Source organism: Arachis hypogaea, chromosome 20, assembly GCF_003086295.3.
Source record: "Arachis hypogaea cultivar Tifrunner chromosome 20, arahy.Tifrunner.gnm2.J5K5, whole genome shotgun sequence".
NCBI classification, from domain to species: Eukaryota; Viridiplantae; Streptophyta; class Magnoliopsida; order Fabales; family Fabaceae; genus Arachis; species Arachis hypogaea.
The window spans coordinates 64232279-64240688 of record NC_092055.1 but is presented as its reverse complement, the minus strand read 5'-3'; the positions used below and the strand labels follow the sequence as shown (position 1 = coordinate 64240688).

At 38.5% G+C, this 8410-nt stretch overlaps 1 non-coding gene across 1 annotated transcript; it reads left to right on the top strand.

Annotated features, from left to right (window-relative positions):
- Nucleotides 1-276: 276 nt before the first annotated feature.
- On the top strand, nucleotides 277-380 carry LOC112788210 (small nucleolar RNA R71). The gene has a single exon (XR_003195584.1). It is a non-coding gene; the product is annotated as a small nucleolar RNA R71 (small nucleolar RNA).
- The last annotated feature ends 8030 nt before the right edge of the window (nucleotides 381-8410 follow it).

The following is an 8410-nucleotide window of genomic DNA, read 5'->3' as shown; positions in this document are numbered from 1 at the left end:
ATATTGGCTTGCTGAGTCAATATTTTATTCTGAACCAATATGGCATTCAAAGTATCAATCTCAAGAACTCCTTTCTTTTGAGTTGTCCCATTGTTCACAGGATTTCTTTCAGAAGTGTACATGAACTGGTTATTTGCAACCATTTCAATGAGTTCCTGGACTTCTTCAGGCATCTTCTTCAGATGAAGAGATCCACTAGCAGAGTTGTCCAATGACATTTTAGACAGTTCAGACAGACCATCATAGAATATGCATAAGATGCTCCATTCTGAAAGCATGCCAGAAGGACACCTTCTGATCAACTGCTTGTATCTTTCCCAAGCTTCATAGAGGGATTCGCCTTCCTTCTGTCTGAAGGTCTGGACTTCCACTCTAAGCTTACTCAATTTTTGAGGTAGAAAGAACTTTGCCAAGAAGGTATTGACTAGCTTTTCCCAAGAGTTCAGGCTTTCTTTAGGTTGTGAGTCCAACCATGTCCTAGCTCTGTCTCTTACAGCAAAAGGAAAAAGCATAAGTTTGTAGACCTCAGGGTCAACCCCATGGGTCTTAACAGTGTCACAGATTTACAAGAATTCAGCTAAAAACTGATGAGGATCTTCCAATGGAAGTCCATGATACTTGCAATTCTGCTCCATTAGAGAAACTAATTGAGGCTTAAGCTCAAAGTTGTTTGTTCCAATTGCAGGAATTGAGATGCTCCTTCCACAAAAGTCAGAAGAGGGTGCAATGAAGTCACCAAGCATCTTCCTTCATTGTTGTCATTGTTGTTATTTTCGGCTGCCATATCTTCTTCCTTTTTGAAAATTTCTGTCAGGTCCTCTCCAGAGAGTTGTGATTTAGCTTCTCTTAGCTTCCTCTTCAAGGTCCTTTCAGGTTCAAGATCAGCTTCAACAAGAATTTCTTTGTCCTTGTTCCTGCTCATAAGAAAGAGAAGGGAACAAGAAAGTATGGAATCCTCTATGTCACAGTATAGAGATTCCTTGAGGTGTCAGAGGAAAACAAGAATAGAGGGATGAGGTAGGTAGATAAGAATTCGAACATATGAAGAAGGAGGAAGAGTCCGAATTACTAATTGAAGAGGAGTGTTAGTCCTTAAATAGAAGAAGGTGAGGAGGGGGAAAATTTTCGAATATTGGATAGAAAAAAGTAGTTAGGTGGTTTTGAAAAAGATATGATTGAAATAGAAAACTTTTAAAATAAAACAAAAAGTTAAGTAGTTAATTGAAAAAGATTTGAAAATAAAATTTTAAAAAGATAAGAAGTTAGAAAAAGATTTTGAAATTAAAATTTGAAAAAGATATGATTGAAATTTATTTTGAAAAAGATTTGAAAAGGAAATTAAAAAGATTTGATTTTGAAATTAAAGTTGATTACTTGACTAACAAGAAACTAAAAGATATGATTTTAGAATTTAAAGTTTGATCCTTTCTTAATAGGCAAGTAACAACTTGAAAATTTTTTGAATCAAAATATTAAATGCTAACATTAATTTCGAAAATTATGAAATAAAATTAAGAAAAAGATTTTGAAAATCAAATTTTAAAATTTTCAAAAAACAGGAAAGAAGAATGAAAAAGGTTTGATTTATGAAAAAGATTTGATTTTGAAAAATTATGAAGATTTGAAAAAGATTTGAATTAAAAACTAACTTACCTCCCTTGTGTTGTCCTGGCGTTAAATGCCCAGAATGGTATCTATTCTGGCGTTTAACGCTCAAAATACTACCCTTTTGGGCGTTTAACGCCCAGTCAGGTACCCTAGCTGGCGTTTAAACGCCAGATTTCCTTCCTCACTGGGCATTTTGAATGCCCAGCTTTTTCTCTGTAATTCCTCTGCTGAATATTCTGAATCTTCAATTCTCTGTATTATTGACTTGAAAAGACATAATTTTGAAAATTTTTTTTGAATTTTTAATGATGAGAGAGAACAACAAAATAAAACTAATCATGAAAAACTAAGATCAAATAAATAATGCATGCAAGAACACGTTGAATGTCAAGATGAACAATCAAATTATTTTTTTAAGAAAAGAAAGACATGCAAGACACCAAACTTAGAAATTTTCATATTAGAGACGCTAACAAATTGAGAATGCACATGAAAAACAAAAAAAGACACAAAACAATAGAATTTAAAGATCAGACCCAATAAAATCATCAAGAACAACTTGAAGATCAATGAAGAACATGATGCATATGTTTTAGAAGAATGCAAGAAAATTAAAAATATGCAAAACACCAAACTTAAAATGTTACACTAAACTCAAACAAGAAACATAAATTATTTTTGGTTTTTATGGTTTTATAATTTTTTTGTAATTTTTTGAAAATTATTTGGGAAAAGAAAAATAAGAAATTCAAAATTTTTAATACGAATTCCAGGAATCATGCAATATTAGTCTAAAGCTTCAGTCTAAAAAGATTAGACTTGGCTAGCTAAGCTTCAGCAGGACATTACATAGAACAGCTAAATTGATGAGAAAGTCAAAGAAGCTCTTCTAAAGATAAGTGGAAACCTCAGTCCAAAAGAATTAGACATGGCTTAACATCCAGCCAGGATTGAACATATCTCATGAAACTCTAGAATTCATTCTTAAAAATTCTGAAGAACATAGAATAATTTATTTTTCAAAAATTTTTCGAAAATAAAAAGCTTTAAAAAAAATAAAATTACCTAATCTGAGCAACAAGATGAACCGTCAGTTGTCCAAACTCGAACAATCTCCGGCAACGGCGCCAAAAACTTGGTGTGGGAAATCGTGATTCCCACTTTTCACATCTCCGCACAACTAACCAGCAAGTGCACTGGATCGTCCAAGTAATACCTTACGTGAGTAAGGGTCGATGATAAACCACTATTTTATGGTTTATATTGTGTTTAATTGTGTGGTTTTATCATGATCTTTATCTACTTATTCATTAAATAAGCATGCATTTATAATTCCTTCCTAAAGTTATTGTATGATTGAAAACTTGCTTCCTAGGGACTTTAATTATGTATTTTATTTCTCCTTTATTCCATTCGATGTCGTGATCTGTGTGTTAAGTGTTTCAGGCTTTACAAGGCATGAGTGAGTTGGAGATTTGAGAGGAAGCTTGCAAAAATGGAAGGAACACAAGAAATTGAGGAGATGACCAGCGAGAAGTGACGCGGTCGCATGGATGACGCGACCGCGCGAAGAAGAGGAAATCGCAGTGACGCGGCCGCATGGATGACGCGACCACGCGGCATGGAATAGCACGAGTGACGCGGCCGCATAGATGACGCGACCGCATGGCAAAGCAGAAAGCCGAATGACGCGGCCGCATGGATGACACGACCGCGTGACATGCGCGATCTGCATAATCTGCAGAATCGCTGGGGGGCGATTTCGGGCCCTATTTTGACCCAGTTTTTGGCCCAGAAAAGCAAACTAGAGCCAGAGAACATGCAGAAACCAACAACAACATTCATTCCGCATAGTTTTAGTTTTTAGATCTAGTTTTCCTCTCCTCTAGGTTTTCTCTCTAGACATTCATAGTTTTTAGGATTTGTTATGTTCATTATTTTTGCATTGGGATATTGAGAAGAGTTATTGCCTCAACAAGACTTCGACACTCTAGTTCGTTCTCTTTACTTGTCTCTTACTCTTCCATGTTCCTTAATTTACTTAATTTTACTATTGGATTATTTTAGCATTTATTAATACAAGAATCACTTTTATTTTTGATTAATCTTTTGATCATTATTTATGATGTCTTTCTTTAATTCCCTTTCTTATGTTATGAATTTTACATTTGCAATGAGCGAGTAGTCCCCTAACTTGATGGGGAGTTGATTGAAAGAAACCCTTGAAGTTGGGATGCCCAAGAGAGAGATTGTAGTTGGGTTTACTGTTGGATTGCTCTCTAGTCACTAACACCAATCCTCCCCAGGGCGGATTGGAACTTGTGGATAGAAATAACATTCCAACTTGTTTAACTTTCCCTTACTTAGTGAGGGACAACTAAACAGAATAATCCCCAATTATCAATTAATCTTGAGAGTACTGCAACAAGAATAGGGCTTCCAACTAATCAACTCCCAATCAAGGCTTTTATTTAAATTTATATAAATTCTCTAATTTAATTTTCTGCCATTCAACTCAAACCTTTTTGAAAACATCTGATTAATAAAATAGCACACTTTTCTGCAACTCGTTGGGAGAGGACCTGGGACTCATACTCCCAGTATTTTGATTTTAATTTCTGTGACACCCTTTTTAAATTGATAAAGCAGATTTCTAGTTGGTTGAGAACTATACTTGCAACGCATATTTTATAATCATTCTTAACTTGCCAATTTCCGCCCGCATCAATTTTTGGCGCCGTTGCCGGGGAGTTGCAATAGAGTGCTAAATTTATTAATTGGAATTTATTTATTTGCATTTTATTTAATCTTGCTACTATGAGCTGCTTGTTTCTTTTGTTAGATGACACGTTCGCTTCCTAATCCAAGCTTGCTAATATTCGATCCCGAGATTGAAAGAACTATTTCACAAATAAGGCAAGTTCGGCGTTGATTAGTCATCTCTGAGGGCGGATCTGAAACGTCACTTAAAAAAGAAACCAGCCCCCGTTCTACTGATTTGGTTGTTTTACGTGCAGGTAACTTGGCAGCAGCCAGGAGAGTTACTATCCAGGAGGCTGGAGCCCCTGATTTTACAATACAATCATTTCAAGCGCATCACCCAGTGGTGGCTACAGACTTTGAAATAAGGACCGCACTGCTCAATTTGATGCCCAAGTTTCATGGCTTACCTGCTCAAGAGCCTATCAAGCACCTGAGAGATTTTCAGGCAGCCTGTTCTACTGTCAAGTGTTATGGTGCAGATGAAACTTCAATTCTGCTGAAAGCTTTCCCGTTTTCTCTTGAGGGGAAGGCAAGAGACTGGTACTACACTCAACCAGCAACAATTGTATCCAACTGGGATACACTGAGAAGAGAATTCTTGGAAAAGTTCTTTCCAGCTGAAGTTACTGATAAACTGAGGAAAGATATTTCCATGATTGTTCAGGATGAATCTGAAACTCTTTATGAGTACTGGGAGCGCTTCAACAATCTTCTGGAAGCTTGCCCCCACCATATGATTGACAAGCTGGTGTTACTCGGTTATGTCACACAGGGAATGAGGCCCCAAGATAGGACTACATTGGAAAGTGCTAGCAATGGGTCTATGAAAAAGTACAAGACCACTGATGAGGCATGGCAATTAATTAGTGACTTAGCTGAATCTACTAGGAATCACAGACAGAAACAAGGCCATTCAAAAGCCGTTGCAAAAGTATCTTCTAGCAGAGAGACTGCTGCTTTAACTCAGAGTATCTGTGAAATGACCAACTTGCTGAAGCAGATGCAATTAAATCAACAACAAGTTCAGCAAGCTCAACCTTCTCCACCATAGCAAAACCAACAGTTAGTCCCACAGAGAGTTTGCGTAATCTGCGCTGATTATAGCCATTATACTGATGAATGTCCGCAGCTCCAGCATGAAGACAACACCGTGGCAGCCACACATAACTTCTATGACCGCCCCAACCAAGGGTACAATCAAGGTGGCAATTACAACCACAGATGGCAAGACAATTCTAACCAGAATTGGAGGGACAACAACAACAGAGGAGGCAGAGATAATCAGGAAAATTAGAGGTGGAATAACAACAACAACAGGCAGCAGAATCAGAATCAGCCTTATAGAGCACCTCACCTAAGGCAATCCCAAGGACCACAGAATACCCTACAGCAGACCTCTCAACTTACCTATCCTTTTTCATCTGCTAATGATGACTTACTACAATCTATGGATCGGAGACAGCAGACCATGGAAAATAATATTAATGCCACTCTAAATGGTCTGAACGCTACTTTATAAGCTCTTGTCTCCCAGATTGGATCAATGACCAACTCCAATAACCAAGCTTCGAGCTCCAGTGGAATTCCCTCTCAACCATTACCCAATCCCAAGGGTGGTATTAATGCCATCACCCTAAGGTCCGGAACCACACTGTAGGAGAGGAACCAGGAGGAGCCAAGCCCACCAGAACACGCCTCAGCTGAAGAGGTAGTGGAAATAGAAGATGTTGAAGAGGAAGAGGACATACAGGACACAGCTGAAGAAGAAGTGCAACCACAGGAGGAAGCATTAAAAGGCACAGACACTGCATAAGACACCACTCCTATTCCATTTCCACAACTTGCAAGGAAGCCCAGGAAGCAGCTGGAACCTGATCCAAAAATGGTAGAGATATTCAAAAAGGTTGAGGTAATTATTCCCCTTTTTGATGTTATTCAACAGGTACCTAAATATGCAAAGTTTCTAAAAGATTTATGTATACATAAGGATAAAATTAATGAATTAGAAACTATTCCTTTAGGAAGTTCCATATCTGCTTTAATGGGAAGTTTACCTAAAAAGTGTAGTGACCCAGGTCCTTGTATAGTTAATTGTACTATTAGTGGTGTGATAATTTCTGAATGCATGTGTGATTTAGGAGCATGTGTAAGTATAATGCCTTTGTCTATATATGATGTTTTGAGGCTTCCTCCCTTAAAAAGGTCGGCAGCTCATTTTGTGTTAGCAGATAAAAGCATTATTACAGTGGTTGGAGTTGCTGAAGATGTACTAGTAGGCATTAAGGGACTCACATTTTCCACTGATTTTTATATCCTGGAAATGCCCCAAAATGACTCAGACAAGCCATCATCAATCCTACTCAGAAGACCATTCCTGAAGACCTCAAAGTTTAAATTAGATTCTTTTTCAGGAACATACTCTTTTGAAATAGATGGCAGAGTAGTAATCTTCAATCTGAATGGAGTTATGAAGCATCCTCCAGAGGATCATTCTATCCTCAAGTGTGACATCATAGATGAAACCGTGGCTGAAGTCCATCAGGAGGAATTTGAAGAGAAGCACACAGGACAAGGTCCAAGTGTGGGGACACTCTCAGAGGACAATGACAGTGCCTTACCACTGTTACCAGCTCCAGACAACCCAGAGCCTGAACATGATCAGAAGTTAGAATTAAAACCCCTTCCCCCACACCTCAAATATGCTTACCTTGAAGACGGGCAGAAGTTTTCGGTTATCATTGCAAGGGAACTCACTTCTCAACAGGAAGAGCAGCTACTTGGTGTGCTGAGGAGGCACAAGAAGGCAATTGGTTGGAGTTTGGCAAATATAGTAGGCATAAATCCTCAAGTCTGTGAGCATAAAATATTTTTAGAAGAGGGAGCAAGACCTGTCCATCAACCCTAGAGAAGACTGAACCCCACTCTCCTAGAGGTTGTCAAAAAGGAAGTGACCAGACTACTAGAGGCAGATATCATCTATCCCATCTCAAACAGTGAATGGGTAAGCCCGGTACAAGTGGTACCAAAGAAGTCTGGAGTCACTGCAGTGAAGAATGAGCATGGCAAGCTCCTGACAACCAGAGTTCAGAACGCCTGGAGGGTCTGCATTGACTACAGACGCCTCAACCAAGCAACCCGTAAGGATCACTATCCTCTCCCATTCATTGATCAAATGCTGGATCGCCTGTCAGGTAAATCGCATTATTGTTTTTTAGATGGTTACACAGGTTATTTCCAGATTCATATAGCTCCTGAGAATCAGGAAAAGACCACTTTTACATGTCCTTTTGGGACTTATGCTTACAAGAGAATGCCCTTTGGCTTGTGCAATGCACCCGCTACTTTCCAAAGGTGCATGATGAGTCTTTTCTCTGATCTTATTGAGGACTGTGTGGAAGTTTTTATGGATGATTTTAGTGTTTATGGCGATTCCTTTAGCCTTTGCTTAGATAGATTATCTAGAGTATTAGATAGATGTGTCAGTACAAACCTGGTATTAAATTTTGAAAAATGCCACTTTATGGTTAAACAAGGGATTGTACTAGGACATGTTGTGTCTAATACTGGCATTTCTGTAGATCCAGCAAAGGTGGATGTTATTTCTAGTTTACCTTACCCCTCTTCTGTGAGGGAGGTCCGTTCTTTCCTTGGCCATGCAGGTTTTTACAGGAGGTTCATTAAGGACTTCAGTAAGGTAGCACTTCCCTTATCCAGGTTACTGCAGAAAGATATTGAGTTCGAGTTCAGTGAAAATTGCAAACAGGCGTTTGATAAGCTGAAGGCTACACTGACTCAAGCTCCAATTGTGAGAGGACCAGACTAGAGCCAACCATTTGAAATAATGGGTGATGCTTCCAACCATGCAGTAGGAGCAGCACTGGCTCAACATGAAGGTAAGGATCCTTTTGTTATTGCTTACGCGTCTAAAACTTTGGATGCCGCTCAGTCAAATTACACTACTACTGAGAAAGAGCTTCTTGCTATTGTTTTTGCTCTGGATAAATTCTGAGCCTATTTACTTCGTACTAAAGTAGTAGTG